This window comes from Camelus bactrianus, chromosome 5 (assembly GCF_048773025.1).
Source record: "Camelus bactrianus isolate YW-2024 breed Bactrian camel chromosome 5, ASM4877302v1, whole genome shotgun sequence".
Lineage (NCBI taxonomy): Eukaryota > Metazoa > Chordata > Mammalia > Artiodactyla > Camelidae > Camelus > Camelus bactrianus.
The window spans coordinates 49,661,047-49,677,735 of NC_133543.1; the positions used below are offsets into that span (position 1 = coordinate 49,661,047).

The 16,689-nt window shown below is 37.8% G+C and overlaps 1 protein-coding gene across 3 annotated transcripts in view; it reads left to right on the plus strand.

Moving 5' to 3' along the window:
• Positions 1-3,762: 3,762 nt before the first annotated feature.
• The window catches only part of B3GALT1 (beta-1,3-galactosyltransferase 1), a 490,600-nt gene continuing 477,673 nt past the window's right edge, over positions 3,763-16,689 (plus strand). For 2 of the 3 annotated variants that reach the window (XR_012507014.1, XM_074363835.1), the window contains exon 1: positions 3,769-4,769. The gene's annotated coding sequence lies outside the window, so the exon portion shown is untranslated. Of the gene's footprint in view, positions 4,770-16,689 lie in introns of all 3 variants that reach the window. The other variant, XM_074363837.1, reaches the window with a different exon arrangement.

A 16,689-nucleotide genomic window follows, 5' to 3' on the forward strand; every position in this document is an offset into this window, starting at 1 on the left:
AAATCTCGAAAAGTATGGTGAGGGAGGAATAGTACAGGGCTAGGAGTGGGAACATTTGCTTGGTTTGGAGTCTTGTTCCCTACAAAATTTTGATGAGGGACTTTATTGTATTCACCTGTGTGTGCGCGTGCTCACAAAAGAGAAGGAGAGAGAAAGAACACTGGTTCTGGTATAAAGTGTATGTACTAAAAAAATACTGGTTTTGATGAACTAAAGAGAATCCAGTTCCATTCTGGTGGTTTTGTTTTCTTGTCTTGATTTTTCTTTAATCTTTTAACACAAGAAACTTATATGGTAATCTTTTAACATAAGCATAAGTAATACCTATTGTTACAGATGTTTCAGCGTTTGAACTATGAAAACAGAAGTTTTATGCCTTTGAAGTTAACTAATTACATTATTTGGGGAAATAGCTTTATTCTAGGTGCCACTGATATCCAATATTAAATGAAATGGATTTACTTCAGGATGACACCTGCACCCCAATGTTCATAGCAGCACTATTTACAATAGCCAAAACATGGAAACAGCCTAAATGTCCATCAACAGGTGACTGAATAAAGAAGATGTGGTATATTTATACAATGGAATACTACTCAGCCATAAAAACCGACAAAATAATGCCATTTGCAGCAACATGGATGCTCCTGGAAAATGTCATTCTAAGTGAAGTAAGCCAGAAAGAGAAAGAAAAATACCATATGAGATCGCTCATATGTGGAATCTAAAAAACAAAAACAAAAACAAACAAACAAACAAAAACAAAGCATAAATACAGGACAGAAATAGACTCACAGACAGAGAATACAGACTTGTGGTTGCCAGGGGGGTGGAAGGTGGGAAGGGATAGACTGGGATTTCAAAACTGTAGAATAGATAAACAAGATTACACTGTATAGCACAGGGAAATATACACAAAATGTTATGATAACTCATAGAGAGAAAAAAATGTGACAGTGAGTGTGTATATGTCCATGAATGACTGAAAAATTGTGCTGAACACTGGAATTTGACACAACATTGTAAAATGATTATAAATCAATAAAAAATGTTAAAAAAAACTTCACTTATGAAAAATGATTAAGTTCTTGGGATCTAATATACAGCTATGTAATGATAGATAGTATTGTATACTTGAAATATGCTGAAAGGTTATACCTTAAGTGTTCTCAACATTAAAGAAAATAACTGTGTGGGTGACAAATGTTAAAAAAAAATGAAAAATAATAAATTAAATAAATAAATAAATGAAATGGGTTGACCTTCATTTAAATTAAGGTGCCAGCCTTTAAACTTGTATATTTCAACCATACTGGAAATGCATAGTGAAGGAACCACGGGAAAAACACTCTCTTGGGACAGCATCAACAAAAAAAGTGTTTTTGTTTGATGGTCAATTTATCGAAAGATCGGTAAAAGAGCCTTTTTGGAACTTAATAGGTTTATCTTCAGAAATAGATATTATGTATCCAAACTGAACAGGGCTATTGTGAAAGTTAAACTAAGTCACATTTGGAAGAGGGTAATATTATTAAATTCCAGTGCTCTACCTTTTTGGAAACTCTTTTCTGCAAAAAGCGCATTGTGGCTTGCAGTTCCAATTATAAATTAATCCTCACATCTGAGAAAAACAGCTACAGGTTTACCTTGTTTTTAATCTCTGTTTTACAGATAAGGGATGCTATGGAAGTTTGAGTGACCTACGATTACTCAGTCATAACCAGAGCTGAGACTAGACTGATTTTATTCCTTTTTATACAGTTCTCTGCCTCTTGTACCTTTTGTCAGAACTGACTCCAATGTAGTATTCAGTTTCTATTCTTGATATAGACTTTTTGCATTAATTAATATGATATTATTTCACATATGTTCAAGATTACGCAAGTGGTTATAGATTTAAGTGGTGTCTAAGCAAATTTATTCCTCCACTAACAAGGTGAGTTCTCTCATTGTATGGAGAGAAAAACCGACATACATAAGGCAAAAAAATAGGAAACATCAAGAAGTTATTAATTAAATATAATTAGCTCATTAAAGTCCTGTAATTAAATAACACTGGACTTTCTGTCCAATACATCCTGTGAAATTCATAAATGCATAAAACCTCGCATCAGCATGCAACCTTTTCAGCTACTTAAAAATTTTTTTCTTAATTTTCCATCTTCATTGATTATAAGTATTTCATGGTCTTCACTCTTAGTAGGTTGTTGATTGTGCAGGTTTGTTTTGCTTAGAGCTGCTGAAGTGCACTAGTGACGTGAGATATTACTGTTGTATCTGTATTGATGCTGTTGATTTTCTTTAACTTTTTTGCTTCTGTAAGATAGCCATTTGATTATCTTAATCACTAAGGAATAGGGTACATAGGAGCCATATATTTTCAGGATTAAATGTTGCAAAATACCAGATATGAAAAAAATTATAAGATACTGGACAATAGTATACTTGGCAGGGCATGAAGGAATCATTAGGAAAATTATGTAGATATTTGTGTATGCACATCTCTGAAAGTTTTAAAGTAGCTTACAATATCCTAAAGTTTGGTAACATTTTCATATTTTACATGCTTGCTTTAGTCAGGATTAGTCTTGATTGATGACCATTCTCAACTTATCTTTTCTCAGAGATATTTCTAACTTGCCATTGCATTTACATTTTCCAGTTTTAAGATATCCTTTTTAATATTTCTGCTTACTGCAAAAAACAACTCCCTTCTCCTCCCTGAAGTCTGAATATAACACTTACTTTTTTTTCTTTCTCTTCCAGGCTTAAACTCTATTCCTCTACTGATCACCTCATGTAGTTAATGAGGGTGTTGACTTTAAGTTACACAATAATTACAAAAAATAATGAATAAATCATTCTAAAACTAAACAATAACAAAAAAAACTTTCTCTAGATTAAAAATTCAAAGTGATGTGGGACATACCTGTTTTTAGCATTAAAAATAAGTATCACCTGTTGTATTTGCAAGATGGTTCCTTAATCAGAGATGGTCTAGTTACCAAGCTAGACTGGTCAAATCACTGAAGAGGGGGCCAAAGGGTATAAGAAAATTGGGAGGAATGGTACTGATTTGCATACGTATTCTATAGTACTAGCAGATGGTAACATTCAAGTCTACTCTGCAATCACATTTTCCTTATAGTGCTCATAAAATTTAGGCAGGGTTTATTTTGGGTATCACAGGTTATATGGAATTATATATTATTTACTTTAGAAGAAAGGTAAATGAAGAAAGAGGTGATTATTGCAAAAAGAAAAATATCACTTAAATATAATTAGAAATAGCAGCAGCAAAACTAACATACACTGAATTCCAACTATTTGTCAGACAAGGATGTAGCTGATTTATACACTTGATTTTTGACCTTCACAACAACCTTGTAAATTAGAGAAGGCCGTTTGAGGAAAGACCCACACCTGTTAGTCTTCACGTAGTACTTAGCTTACTTTTTTTTTTTTTAAAGCTGCAACACGGATTATAGACTTATTAGAACTCCGGACTATTCAGACGTATTTGCACTGAAGGGACTTAAAAAGCTGCACAAGGAAAGATCATTACAATTTTGAGGAGAGAATGGTGCGGGAAAAGAGTTTGCCACTTTTTTCCCTTTCCTTGTTAAATAACATCACTTCCCTGGTATTTGTCAAGCACGCGCGCACACAACACTCACACACAAACACCTATTTTAACATTCAGAAGTGATTCTTCAAAGTGGGGGGAAAGGCAAGCCAACTGGGTAGCCTATTTAAACTATCTCATTGCTACCTCAGGTGTTTTGAGACGAGGTGAAGCTGGAGAAGTTTATTTGGAAGGAAGGTAGGGAAAGTCCACTCTACCTACAACTTTGCGAACATTTCTCCAGGTGCCTCTAATAGCTCGGGCACACTTCTGGGCTGGTTACTACGAGGAGAGGTTCGGAAGCTCAGAAGTACCACTCTTTTCAGATGCCAAAGCTGCCAAAGGGGAAAGGACGGGGGCGCTGTCTGGTGACTGTTCGCGTGATTCCTTCAAGGCGGCGACCACCTCCAGGGACTCGTTCTTCTACAATGCCGTTCGTATTCGGGTCCCGCGACCGTTGCACAGGGATGCCAAGACGCTGAACCTCTGGGCCGAGGCTCTGGGGACAGAGTCACCCCGGGGCGCCCTTTTCTGCCGAGCCGTGGGCTCCTGGCAGTCAGAAAACGCCCCAGGCCCACCTTGGCGGGCTCTGCCGTCTCGCCGCATCTACAGCTCCCGAGCCAGGAGCCCCCACGCCGTGCACCTCCCGCGCCTCCCCCATCCCAACGCCGGCAGCCTCGCCACCTCTCCCGGAAACAAGCCTGCTGAGCAAAGGCGGAGGAAAACCTTGGGCCTTCCGCTGTGATTGGTCTCCCCCCGCCGCACGGGGAGAGGCAGTGATTGGCTGCCGAGCGTTGTCAGTCGACGAGGCCAGAGCCTTCGCCGAGGAAGCGCAGCCGGGCTCGTGTGCTACGGCTGCCGCCGCGGCTCCTCAAACCCGTGCAGCTGGGCGAGCTCGCGCGGCCGCCGCCGCCTCCGCGGCCGCCCACCCCACCGCGCCGCCGGCGCTGCCGGTCTTGCAGGAGGCCACCGGGGAGGGGCGGCTGAGAGAAAGGAGCGCGAGGAGGTGGAGGCGGCGGAGAAGTGATGCTGGCGCCGGGGAGCCGGGCAGCGGCAGCGGAGCAGCAGCATCTTCGGGACCCCGGCTGCAGCGTCCCTGTGGCCAGCGGGCCAGCCGAGCGGCGGGAGACCACGCGCCCCACTGGTAAGGTCCGGCCCGGCGGTTCGCGCGTCGCCTCCGGGACCACTGGGGTTATCTGCGAGGTTTACGAGGCTTGTTGTGCTTGGGTCATTCGGACAAGGGTGTTTGGGACCCGGACAGCGAGTCCGGACGCACGGGTAGGCTGATGTTCGCTCCGGTGCCACTCCTGCTTGTGTTTTCTCCCATACGCGTTGAAAGACTTTGATAACGCGGGAATGGTATTGTGCGTGTGTATGCGTGTGTGGGCGCGCGGTTTGGGGCACTTTGCTGGGAGCGCGGCGAGTCCCCTGTCGCGTGAACCGACGTCCTTCAGGGATCCAAACCGGGATGGAGTGAATAGGAAGCTCTTTGCTCAGCGGGAGGGAGAGCGCATGGAACGCACGGGGAACTCTATCGTGGCTCATTAAGAGCGGGGCAAATTGAACTTTATTGCCTTAATGGAAAGAGGGAGCTGTGGATCCAGCGCTCCAGGGGACCGGCGCATTCACCGAGGCTGCCCAAAGTCCCACTTTGCTCCGGGGACTTCGGATGGGAGGGGAAAGTAACGGTTGGTCCGCCTCTCTGGATAAGAGGAGGACAGAGAAAGGGGAGTAGAATTAGGCTTGGGAAATAGGACTAGGCTCGGAGAGTGGCGACTGTGTTTTGTGCCTGACGCCTCACGTAGGAAGCTCACTACACTTTCTGGGAGCGCAGATTTGGGAATGGATAGGGTCCCGCTTTGAGGGGCTGATGGAGGCTGCTCCTGGCCCGCGCCAGCGTGGGACACGGGTGCCAGAGACCGAACTCAGCGGCTGAAACGGGTTGAGGGGCTCGAGTACGCGTTCACGTGGAGCCCCTGCCTCACCCGGCTACCTCGGCCCAGTACCTTCCCGGGTCGGGACCCGGCCTGGCGCGCCCAGGGCAGCTGCGGACTGCCGGGTGGCTCCGCCCTCCGAGAAAGTTCCGGCCCGTTGGGGTCTGGGCAACCAGACCCAGAGTACGTTAACCACCGTGGGTAACCAAGCATCCTCCAATGCCTACGCTGTTTTAGTTTTATATTTAAATTATTTTATTTTGTAAAGCCCCTGGGAGTTCTACCCGCGCTGCAAACCTTTCCGCAGAAGGAGGATTTTATGCGCTGCTGCAAATGGATGGTGCTGCTGGGCTAAGTACGAATCTCCGTAGCCCAGTGCAGTGGTTTCTCCATCCCTCTTCAGGACTCACAAACTTACTCTTGGCGATTGTTTTGTATGTGGCCCGTTGTCTCCTAGGAGTCGGCTTGGAAAGTTCTTGAAATACTTAGGCATTAACAAACTGTCCTTACTCTGGCACAGATGGAGAGGCGGTGGTCCTTTACCGAGGCGGTGGGATTGCAGCGGGGAATGGGAGTGGGCAGCCGTCTTCTTACCAGCTAGCATCTTTGGCAAAATAAAACTTGGTTCAATATAGGGAGCCTGATCTTGAACTTAGAACGGCACTTTCCCGGTTATCTAGCTCCTTAATCTCTGTCACTGGAGGAATCTTTTACCCCAAAACACAACGCAGTATAGCACAACAAAAATAAAACCCAACCCAAGCGACAGAAATCACTTTGGTTGGGCTCATTTCTGACTTGGTAAAGCAGAAGAAATGAAAGTAAGACATCTAATAGAAATACTGTAGGAAAATTAGGATGGAGCTGTCCAAAATGTCAGCATTTTTTTTTCAAGTTTTTTTTTTTTTAATTGTACAGGTTGCATTTTCCCCCAGTTTAGTAATACAAAATACTTACAAGGCAGGTGAATAACTTTCTGGTAAACTAGGAGTGATGTTCGTTTTATGTTGGAGAATGGTTGCACATTTTTTCATCACTTATTCTTGAACTGTAAATGGAATTTTTAGTACTGTTTTAGTTGAACACTTACATGTTGCATTTGGGTTAGTAGAAAATTGGTAGTAACTATTTTCCCCTTAATAGTTCTCATATCTGGTTTAAAAGTCTATTTTTCTGATATAATTAAATAGACTATAGCTTGTGGTTATTACATTTCAATGCAAAATTTACCTGTTGCAAGATGATTATTTTAATATTGCAATATTTAGTTGTAACTTCCACGACTTCATTAAGATTATTAAACATATTAGGTAGTTGATTTTAGTTTTGTGTTTCATTTATGTAGTGCTTTGAGCTGATAAAAACTGTTTTCCCCTATTAGTGGATATGGGGGAATAGGTTTACAATGTATTATGCATTTATTAATTAATAATTTAAAAATAAGCTTAAGTTAAAACCTAATTACCAATAATATTTGATAATAAAAGTGGAACTTTTAAGGGAAATTTTAACTACTTGCCTAAAAATGTGGTTTTTCACATTGCTAATAAGTAACATCCTGTAAATCCACACGTTTTTAAACAGAAACGGAGCCTTTTTACTCATTTTAAGGTGTTTTTATTGGGAGGGGCTTTTATTTTAGGAACTTTTTTCAGATAATTAAATATATATTCAAAGCCACCAGCTGAGATGTAATACAGTGCAGAGAAATGTGTCAATGAGAAGAAATACTAGGATAACGCAGCATTGTCTATGCGTGACTGAGAGCAAAAATGATGCAGGGTGTGTGGGAGGGGGCGCTCAGGCTTAGGGGAGGGAATAGTGCAAGCCACTTAGTTTATACAAGCAATTCAAGTTCTGCCAGTTCTGCAAATTCACTTCAGTTTTGACTTGTTTTGCTGCAGGGTAGCCCGTGAGCTCAGACTGCCATATTTTCTACATGGATTTTTAGTAACACAAGTAAATGTCAACTTGTCAAGACTCTAGGCCACTAAATTTACTTTTTGACCTATACCAGATTTTAATTTCAATACTGCATAACTTTTCTAAAAAGATCACATTGACTGTGAATAGCGATGCAATAAATACCATGATCTTATTAAATAAAACATATTTAATTTATTAAATAGTCATGACTATTTTCTGCATTGTTAAGATAGTAATGTTTATTTTATTTTATAGTAATTTATTTTCATTTAATTAATAATGAAATAATTTTGTTTTTTGAAAACTAACATGTTTCAGGGAATTAAAAACCTTAATCAGTTCAGTAAATCAGAAATTCATTTGCAGTCTCTCTCTGTCTATCCCTGTCTTTCTCTGTCTTCCTCACACACAGACACATACACATACATACACATACACACACATATACTGGAAAGGCTTTCAGGAAGAATATTACCACTCCTGCATTTGAAACAAATTCACCAACCTGTCCTAAATGATGGATGTACTTCATAAGGCAAAATTCTCATCCTCTTAGGTCATCTATTACTAATTAATTATGATAGTGGCTTATTCAAGTGAAATTTAACAAATTGTACTGTGTTCTTTGTGCAAAACACTGTGCTAGTAGCTTTGACTATATCAGAGAATAAATCGGACAAAGACCCTTGCCCTCATAAATCTTATTTTATTGGGTAAAACAGATCATAAACAAAAACGTAAGTGAGTAACTTATAGAAGGTTTATCTCCTACCAACGTATTTTTTCTAAACCCTCTATTCCATGTTTCAGTCTCTTTCCATCTCATTTTCTCACTGATTAATACAGACCTACCCACACGCCCGCACAAGTGTAGTCAAATGAATCTAAGAACTGCACTGGAATCATGGTGATAATCTGATGCATGGTACTTCTGAAGCTATATGTCTGAAAACAACACTGAATATGATGAGGGTTAAAGGTTAAGAGAGATTCAAAGATGATTAAGCAATAAAATGATGAGGTATCTGTCCTTTAAAACAATCTTTAAAATCAAATAATGTTTTTCAGAGGAACTAGAGTGGGGAAGGTTATCCTTTAACATATTTCATTCAAATTAACATTTTAAAAGGCATTTATGACTATCCACAGTCAAATCTCAGAACCTCAGTTTTTTAGGGGATGAATGAATTGGAAGTAGTAATAAAGGATCCAAAAGCATAATTGTAATGAGAATATTCTACTTCTTTCACAATGAGAGACATAGACATATTCATGTACCTCTGTGAAAGTTGATTAAAACCCTAGAGTTTGAGGTCAAAGTTTTCCTAATGTTTATGCATCCAAAAAAAAAAAAAAAGGCTCATCACGATCCAATCATCTAATAAGAAATGCAAACGAAAACACTTCAAAAATTTCAATATAAGTTTATCTTTAATGCAGAATTGATTTGGTTATCCAGTCAGTTCAACTACACTTAAAACCTTGCAATATTTTCCCAAGTTCTAGTCTCTTGGGCATAAAACAGTGTGCAATTATGATTCCAGGTCATTTTCTGTGCTTTCCATTTCATTAATTTCTTCCGGGTCTTTAGCTTGTATCTCAAAATAATTGTTTTTGTTTGTTTTACCTTCATCTAAAGGATGGACCTTAGCTTGCCTTTCAGAAATTGGTTTGTGAACAGTATTTTCATATTAGAGGAAACTGAACTTGTGCTCCCAAGAAGCCATGTCACATAACGAACTAATGCCAACTCATTCACAAGTTCTATTATGATCAGATACTAGTGCAGGGCACCCAATGCTAATAGTCATTTCTAAATCGATTTCCATCCTCCAAGAAATGTTTTCAAGATTGCTGCTCTAACAATCCGGTTTTAGGAGATGGGGAAAGGTCTTCTGGTAATGCTGTTTCAGTATGTTTCCAGATTCGAGAATGCATATACCACCTTCCTAAGCCATAACTTTTTTTGCCCTAGCTTTTCTCCTTTCTGCCTCGAATAGCAAAACTTCAGGGAAACAGTGTTTTATAAAAGCAACTAAACCAGCCAACAGTTACCATACCTCACACACAGAGTTGGCCCTGGCTGAGTATGAAACAGTTAGATGACAGCTAAACAGGAAGCGGGTATTTAGACATGCGAAGAACCCAGGTCCTTAGCCCTAACTCCCCTGTGTGTAAGGAAGAACTTGACTACAGAAAGTTAATCATTGTAATGATACAGGAAGAAATGACTACCAATTTGTGCCTCTAAGTATTTTACTATCTGAAATGACAGTACATTGCATTAATGTTATGTTGGGATCAAGAAAATAAGTTGGGAGGCATTTAGAGATGTCATCTAAGATTCATAGGGCTAGAGGTATGTTTGTATGTAAAATATTTCTATTTAATGCAGTCATTTTGTCTATAGAATTCCTTTAAAGTATTTGCTAGTATCTCTAAAACAGGATTTCTTAATTCTAGAGGTCTGTGGGCTTCAAAGTGATCAGTAGGTGAACTTCAGGGACTCCAGGAAATACCAAAATTGTTTGCAAGCTTTTTCCATTCTCGAATGTTCCATAGTAAGGAAAAGTGGTTAAGAAAAGCTTAAGAGCTACTGCTCTAAGTTAACATAAGACAAAAACAAAACAAAGCCCAGCAGAGAGAGGGAATCTTCATGGATAAGGACAGGATTTTTAAGAACTAGTATCTCATTACTCAAGGAAAGGCAAAAGATAGAGAAAAAAAAATCTATTGCTAGGTTCTATCGGAAAACAACCCCCACAGTGGCTTGAAGAGACACTTCATTGTCCTAGAATGCAAATTTGTAACTGAAGAGATGGTTTATAACTGATATTCTGCGCTTGGTTCTGAGTTATTACAGTTAGCATTTTGTTTGGTCTTTGACTATGAAATGTTTTCATGGCATATATAGATGACATCAGGGCTGAATCAATGCCTCACTGAACAACAAAATTTGTGGATGACTTCCCCAGGGCCTTGACACTCAATCAAAGGCAATTGCCAGAGGTATAGTTCACTTGTATACAATTGGTTGCAAATTCAAATGCTACTAGACAAGAAAAATTGCACTAAATGTACACAAATGCACTGTGGCTGCATGAACAGGGTGCAGGAACTAACAGTTAGACTCCTTCCTTGCTGGTGACTTCTCCCCCTAGTCCATCACAACTTTAGTCTCTATGCCTATAAAATAACCATAGCCTTACTAATTCCTTGAATTCCAGTTTTTGAGGAGTTAGATGAACTGAATATGTGTAACACATATTGATTTCTCTGAGTGAACACAGCCATCTAATTACAGACAGGAGAGGTACTATATTTTATAATAAGTAACAACTAAAAATAATGAATTATACCAGTAAAGTTATTTTAGTGATTATTTTGATCTAATTCCCTTTATTCAGTGAAGTAAAAGATAATCTTTAGTTTCTAACCTTCCTGACTAAAATAAAAAATAGGTCAATCCTGAAATTTCTTCAAGGCAGCTAAAGTAGTCATTCCCCATCCCCGCATCTTTATTGATTCCTTCTTTCTGTCTTTCTCCCTCTGTCAGTCTGCTTCTCTGTAAATAGACAGATAGATAATTTTATATGTTAAACATTGTAAGGAGTTATTTCGGAGCTGCTTGAAATTTTCTCCTTACTTTTTGTTAGCCAAGATTCAGAGGATATTAAAACTCAGACCTTTGCTAGTGGTTACTTACAGTAAATGCAGAAAAGTAGAGACATTTCCAAAATAGGAATGCTGAATGTGTATTATGTGTATATACATTCATATGACAGACAATTCAAATTAAAATCCAAAGAAATTTTTGTAAAACTTAGAGATTCTAAGGTTCATATGGAATAGCAAATAAGTTATAGTAGCAAAAAAATGTTTAAATAAAAACACATTGAGACAGGGTTGCACTACCAACTATTTGAAGATAGTAAAATGATTGCCTGTTAATATACTGTATTAATTACAAACAGACGTGAAGAAGAAATTAAAATAACCTCAGACACAAACTCTAAGATAAATAAATAAGGCATAATATGCAGTAATCACAAATCTGTGGGAAAACAAAAAATAATCAATATATAGTACTGGGGAAATTGAGTAATTTTTTTGTGAAAAATGTACACTCCCTGTCTCATACTGCATTTCAAAACAAATGTCAGATGAATTTAATATTAAAAAAAAAAACTCTAAGTCACTTTAGAAGAAAAAGGAGACTTTAAACACAAACATTGGGAAAATATAAAGATTTGACATTATAAAATTGAACAACTTTAAGTCAAAAATGCTATGAGTAAATCAAGGAAATATTTTCAATGCAAATTACTGATAACAGTTTAATACTACTCTTTACAAAAACCTTTCAGTGGTTTCTCCCACTAGAGGACTTATCTCAGAATATTACAATTCACAGTTGATATCCATTCACTTCACTGGACTGAAAACCTTTTAAAGAGAGAAGCTGATAATTTTATTCATCATTTTATCCCTAGTGTCTTGAACATAACTGGGGACAATAGGCATTGCTATTGGCTACTAAAAAATTTCCAAGTATACCAGTAGAAAAATGGACAAAGGAATAAATTGATAATCTACTATAGCCAGAAATATATAAGGCCAATTAATCATCTAGAATTTTAACCTAATTAAAAAAATGTAGGGGAAGCACTTTTTAGCTTATCAAAGTAGCAGAGATTATAAGTGAAGGTTGATTCATTTATAAAAGTTGATGGAGAAGGTGAAGATGAGGTGAGCCACAATTACCTCTAAAATTCTGGTAAGGCTGTTCGTTGGTGTTCACAGAATTCTGCTGTTGCATGCTACAGAAATTAAACATGACTAACTTAAAGAATAAGATCCACAACAAAAGGAAGGCATTTTGTAGTTTACAGAATCAAAAAAAAAAAAAAAAAAGAGAAAACAATAGCTACAAGAGATCATTGGAGAAAGTGATGAAATCTTTGCCAGGTACCATCACTGGGATGAGTCAGCATCAATCCTTTTCTGTCCATGTGTCAATTTGCTCCAGGCCCAAATTCCTAGAGTGAAAAGTATGACCTAGCTCCATTCACACCTACGTCAGTGGATCCCTGGGCACCTTGATTGCCAATCCTATCAAGACCACAATCAAAGGAGTATCATGGGAATGTTAACTGAGGAGGGCAGACGCATGCTGGACATGTAGAAACAACAGGCATCTGCTGTGTGAATCAAAAGCCTTAAAAATGTTGCCTTTGTTTCAGTAATACCAATTCTAGAAATTAATTCCATGTAATTAATCAGAAATAACATTGAGTTTTATTAAAATGCCATTTTTTTGTAGTTTGAGAGTAAAAATAATTTATTTGGCCAGTAATATAGGAATAATAAAATTAGGTGTATACCATTAAATCATGATTTTGAAAGCTTGGTAATAACATTGGAAAATGCTGATGAAATAATAGTGAAAAAAGAATACAAAATTTAATGTAAAGGAGGAGCTTACATTCACATATACAAAAGGCTTAAGTGAAACATTAACATTTGTTTCTGCGGTAGTAGGATTATGGGGATTTTGTGTTTAAGCATATAAAAATATTTTTTGGCAGGAACAGGCACTACTTTAATAATCATACAAAAATCTATATTAAAAAACAAGAATAATTGGAGATGTGATAGTGGCTTTGAGCTTCTAGGTAATTATTTTGGAAGCAAAACATTGGACTACTTATATACTTAATTTTGGAAGGAAAGGAGCTATTTGTACAATATTCCTTTTTCCACATTAAGTTAGCTTCTATATCTCAATTGAAATTGGCTAGTTTCCAACTTGGAAAACTTCAGGAGCCATCTTGGAGTTTGCTTTTTAATCTGTATCTTGGTGTAGTAAGATTTAAAGTATTTGCATTTTATGGTGCAAATGAAGAATTCTTACTAGCGTAGAAAGTTAAACAAAGAATAAAAATAATTACAAGTATTGACGTGTGTGTATTTCACCATTTACTCTGCTAATTCCCGTTGGCTCGTGCTTAAATCAAGACAATACGTGCTTTATATCTTAGGAAGGAAACTATAGTCTGGTGCAGTTATTCATTAAATAAAATAAAAGACACTGTAAAATTTAAGTATAATAAAGCAGAAAACCATGCCTCCTTTTATAAATCAGAAGGCAAATATAGCTGATTATTTTGAATATTTTCCTCTTACTTATACCTACAGCTCAGAAATTATAATTTTTAAAGAAGAACCAGGGTCTGGATATAAAAATGGGTGGGATTTTCTGAAAAGCATTAAGACATTGCTATTGTAATACATTTTTAAGTAGCAGTTCACTCTGGCATGTTGGCTGAGCTCTGTATGGGATGATTTTGATGACCACATGAATTGTACTTGAACAAATAATGCAGTGACTGGCACAGAAGAGAAAAAGAAAATTGGTTGATCATTGATTCTCTCTAATAACCATTGCTGCCTTGTAGTTGGTGAAGATGTGCAGTCTAATGGCTAGTACCATTCCAGGGCATAGGAGAGGATCATTTTGTTATTTTCTTTTGTAGGGATGTATATACTTTTTGAACGGATAATATACACATGGTTCAAAAAACACATGGTAAAAATTCTCCCTTCCATACTCCTCCCTCCTATACCCAGGACTCATCTTCCCCAAATAGGTGATCACTCTTAATACTTTCTTGGTATCTTTTCAAAGGTTGCCTAGTACATACAAACAATGAACTTTTAACTTGTTGCTTTTCTTCCCCCAGTTTTTATACAAATGCTAACATTGTGTGTGTGTGTGTGTGTGTGTGTGTGTGTGTGACTGTGTGTGTGTTTTGCTTTCTGCTTTTTAGACTGGGCAATCTTGGAAAGACTGTCAAAGTTGATACATACCTTCCTCATTCATTTTTAAACTTCATGGTATTTTGTTGAAAGTACTGTAATTTAGTTACTATTACACAGTCCCCTCCTGATGAACGACTGTATTTTTCAGATCTTTTGGCTAACACAACCAGTACTGTCGTGAATAATCTTGTGCACATTATTTCGTGTGTACAAGAATCTTTAAGACGTGGAAGGGGAGTCGCTAGATTAAAATGTGTATGCTGTTTACTTCGAAAATGTAAGTGTATTTGTTTATTCGTACATGATTACCTTGCTTTCCTTGTCTTCAGTTGCATGATCAGTAGTGCTGAATTGAACTGGACCAGAGACGGATTCATGACATTTCCCTAGAGACACCTGACCGGCTTTACACTTACCTATCAGTGTGCCTCATGTGTATGCAATTTATTGTGAACTAATCTTACTTGATGATCTTCCAGCATCTGCTTAGTCATCTTGACCACAATGATAGGCACTAGAATAAAGAGATTTTTGTTAAATTGTTCCTTGATTTCAGATATTCTCCTTTCCCATCCTTTGGTCTCTTGGACTAAATCAATTATATGAGCAATATGAGGACTCATTATTCATTTACTAAATGATAATATTAAAAATAATCATGTCCCATGTTGGCAAGGATGCAGTGAATCTGGTGCTTTCAGAAACTGGTTGTTGCAATTAAAATTGGCACAGTCCTTTTGGAAAGCAATCTGGCATATGCAGAGGGGGGATACTATAAAAATATTCATACTGCCTGATCCATTAATATTACTTCTGGGAATCTATCCTAAGGAAATAGTATGGAATATGGAAAAGGTCATATGTTTGAAGATGTTGATGGATATATTATGTGAACTGAAAAAATCAGAAGAAACTCAAGTATCCAGTAATACACTTGGGCACACACATTTGAGGAGAATATGCAGCCATTGGGAGTAAATATGAGGATTATAACAAAACAAAAATGCATATGCTGTAATGTTTCTTGGGGAAAACAGAGAACAGAATTTTTGCAGGTTCTACTATAAATAGATAAAATCTACACCTGTAAACTAAAATTATAAATGTGTTATAGAATAATGGGAAGATAGGTGTTTCCTTCTGTGTTTTTTTATCTCCTGTTTTCTACAGTGTTTTACATTTTAAATTTTAAAAATGAAGAAAACACCACTAGATTTTCCCTTTTGTTTTTTAATATTTTGTACTGAATATAAGTTAGAAATTTTGATAGTTCTAACATCTTTGCTATTATTCAGTGATGTGAGATTTTTCATCTTTTTAATACAGATGAGTGCATCCTAGAGTTTGCAGTGCAACGCGTGTTGTCTTCAAAAGTCCTCTCTCACTCCCTTCCATATATCAAAAGACATCTTAATCACTCAGTTTCCTTTCACCCTCATTCCTGTGATAGATTTTTTTTTCTTTTTGGAAGAACAAATTCAAATATTTGGAGCAGTCCTGAATTTGCCTCTTTGCTACTTCTTAGACTTAACCTCCTAACATCCTGTCCTGTGCTCACTAAGCTCTTGTCATGCTGAGATTTTTCTCTCTCTCAAACACTCTAAGCGAAATCAGACTGTCTACTAAGTTTTTATTAAATTCTACATATTTCATTAAAATATACTCAAGAGTGAGTTAATAATATAGCACATAAATCATACTATAAACATACTTACCCCGTGAAATAGATGGCCACTTGTTAAGGTTTCCTGTGATCTTTATGAAGACATGCATATCTTTATGAAGAAGCAAAATAACTATAATGAGAAAAATACTCTTTTTACGTATGAGTTAACTTGTTAACTTGAAGTGAGGCAGGAAGGAATGAAGTGAAGTATGCATTTTCCCCCACTAACTCCTTGGGAAATGAATGCAGTGACATTATCTCCCTTTATTGAAATGCATTTTATATCATAGCCTATCTTGTTATCTTTGCCCAGTTGATTATCACATTATCTTCAAAGTATTAAGCTCACAGTTAATTTCAAAGAGACTGGAATGAGACGAGTGTCATCTCTTGTTTGAAGCACTATATTTTACCGTTCTGTCTACTTATCTTTCCTGTCAAGTGAACTGATTTTGAATGTCTTCATAATAAAGATGTTCATTTCTGAGACAGTGCACCGGTGAGTAGAAGGGATCATCTTGAAACCTCTGGAGGGCAGTGGGAAAGCTGTCTAAAGGGCTTGCTTTGGACATGCCCCCAGTGGTCTGCCAGGACTATTGTCTGAGGTCAAATCTTAAAGAATCCATCTGCTTTGCCTGTGTAGTGCTGAAACTCCTCTGTCTCCCTCCCTGTGCCCTGCAGGGAGATCACTGCCAAGACCACCCCTTCTCTGTCTT